This window comes from Actinia tenebrosa, unplaced genomic scaffold, assembly GCF_029948245.1.
Source record: "Actinia tenebrosa isolate PJP-AT-01 unplaced genomic scaffold, QUT_ActTen_1.0 PGA_scaffold11__36_contigs__length_13525064, whole genome shotgun sequence".
Lineage (NCBI taxonomy): Eukaryota > Metazoa > Cnidaria > Anthozoa > Actiniaria > Actiniidae > Actinia > Actinia tenebrosa.
The window spans coordinates 5,812,066-5,814,990 of NW_028292571.1; positions in this window are offsets into that span (position 1 = coordinate 5,812,066).

Consider the following 2,925-nt stretch of genomic DNA (forward strand, 5'->3'; position numbering starts at 1 on the left):
GATATTGAAAAACCACACGAAGTAGAGTAGAAATAGTACACCAAAAGTATAAAGAACCCTGCTCTTATCTCAAACACACAAAGTCGCATATTAGTTGTGATATAGGCTTTTTCAGGCAAACCGAGATAAAACATACAGTGTTTGTTAGTTATAATAACATCAAGTGACATAGTACATAAACATCACGATTTCCATATAAAACGTGCAGAAATAATACAAAATAGATCATTTTCTATGTTGAGTAGCCCAGTAATAAATTAGAAATCTTTTTGAAAAATATCACAAAAGCGATCAAAACCATGTCCTATGGTACATGCTTTTTAAGAGAAAACTGTCAAAATGACCTTTTTTGCATTTTTCATAATTAATGCCTATCTTTTCACAAGGTGTGAAAATGGCCCAAAATCGATCAAAACCATGTGCTATAGCCCATGCTTTTTACCTAAAAATGGCCACAAATGACCTATTTTGCATTCTTCATTAATAATGGATATCTTTTCAAAAGGTGTGAAAATGGCCCTAAATCGATCAAAACTATGGGCTATAGCCTATGCTTTTTCCCATAAATGACCTATTTTGCATTCTTCATAAGTAATTCATATCTTTTCAAAAGGTGTGAAAATGCCCCAAAATCGATCAAAAGCATAGGCTTTAGCCCATGCATTTTGCCCAAGGCTAACCTATTTTGCATTCTTCATAAATAATGGATATCTTTTCAAACGGTGTGCAAATGGCCCAAAATCGATCAAAACCATGGGTTAAAGCCTATGCTTTTCGCATAAAAATGGCTAAAAATGACCTATTTTGCATTCTTCATAAATATTGCATATCTTTTCATAGGTGTGAAAATGACCCAAAATCGATCAAAACCATGGGCTATAGCCCAAGCTTTTAGACCAAAAATGACCTATTTTGCATTCTTCATAAATAATGCATATCTTTTCAAAAGGAGAGAAAATGGACCAAAATCGATCAAAACCATGAACTATAGCCCATGCTTTCCGTTTAAAAATGTCCAAAAATGACCTATTTTGCATTCTTCATTAATAATGGATATCTTTTCAAAAGGTGTGAAAATGGCCCAAAATAGATCAAAACCATGGGGTATAGCCTATGCTTTTTCCCCATAAATGACCTATTTTGCATTCTTCATAAGTAATTCATATCTTTTCAAAAGGTGTGAAAATGGCCCAAAATCGATCAAAAGCATAGGCTTTAGCCCATGCATTTTGCCCAAAGCTAACCTATTTTGCATTCTTCATAAATAATGCATATCTTTTAAAAAGGTGTGAAAATGGCCCAAAATCGATCAAAACCATGGGTTATAGCCTATGCTTTTCGCCTAAAAATGGACACAAATGACCTACTTTGCATTCTTCATAAATATTGCATATCTTTTCAAAAGGTGTGAAAATGACCCAAAATCGATCAAAACCATGGGCTATAGCCCATGCTTTTTCCCATAAATGACCTATTTTGCATTCTTCATAAATAATGCATATCTTTTCTAAAGGAGAGAAAATGACCCAAAATCGATCAAAACCATGAGCTATAGCCAATGCTTTTCGCTTAAAAATGGCCAAAAATGACCTATTTTGCATTCTTCATTAATAATGGATATCTTTTCAAAAGGTGTGAAAATGGCCCTAAATCGATCAAAACCATGGGCTATAGCCCATGCTTTTTCCCATAAATGACCTATTTTGCATTCTTCATAAATAATTCATATCTTTTCAAAAGGTTTGAAAATGGCCAAATATCGATCAAAACCATGGGCTATATAGCCCATGCTTTTCGCTTAAAAATGGCCAAAAATGACCTATTTTGCATTATTCATAAATAATGCATATCTTTTCAAAAGGTGTGAAAATGGCCCAAAATCGACCAAAACCATGGGCTATAGCCCATGCTTTTTTCCTAAAAATGACCTATTTTGCATTCTTCATAAATAATGCATATCTTTTAAAAATTTCTGAAGATGGCCCAAAATCGATCAAAACCATGGGCTATAGACCATGCTTTTTGGCTAAAAATGGCCAAAAATGACCTATTTTGCATTCTTCATAAATAATGCATATCTTTTCAAAAGGTGTGAAAATGGCCAAAAATCGATCAAAACCATAAGCTATAGCCCATGCTTTTTGCCTAAAAATGGCCAAAAATGACCTATTTTGCATTCTTCATAAATAATGCATATCTTTTCAAAAGGTGTGAAAATGGCCCAAAATCGATCAAAAGGATGGGTTATAGCCTATGCTTTTTGCCCAAAAATGACCTATTTTGCTTTTTTCATTAATAATGCATATCTTTTCAAAAGGTGTGAAAATGGCCCAAAATCGATGAAAACCATGGGTTATAGCCCATGCTTTTCGCCTAAAAATGGTCACAAATGACCTATTTTGCATTCTTCATAAATAATGCATATCTTTTCAAAAGGTGTGAAAATGGCCCAAAATCGATGAAAAACATGTGTTATAGCCCATGCTTTTCGCCTAAAAATGGCCACAAATGACCTATTTTGCATTCTTCATAAATAATGCATATCTTTTCAAAAGGTGTGAATTTGGCCCAAAATCGATCAAAAGGATGGGTTATAGCCTATGCTTTTCGCCTAAAAATGGCCACAAATGACCTATTTTGCATTCTTCATAAATAATGCATATCTTTTCAAAAGGTGTAAAAATGGCCAAAAATCGATCAAAACCATGTGCTATAGCCCATGCTTTTTGCCTAAAAATGGCCAAAACTGACCTATTTTGCATTATTTATAGATAATGCACATCTTTTCAAAAGTTGTGAAATTGGCCCAAAATCGATCAAAACCATGGGCTATAGCACATGCATTTTGGCTAAAAATGGCCAAAAATGAGCTATTTTCCATTCTTCATAAATAATGCATACCTTTTCAAAATTTCTGAAGATGGC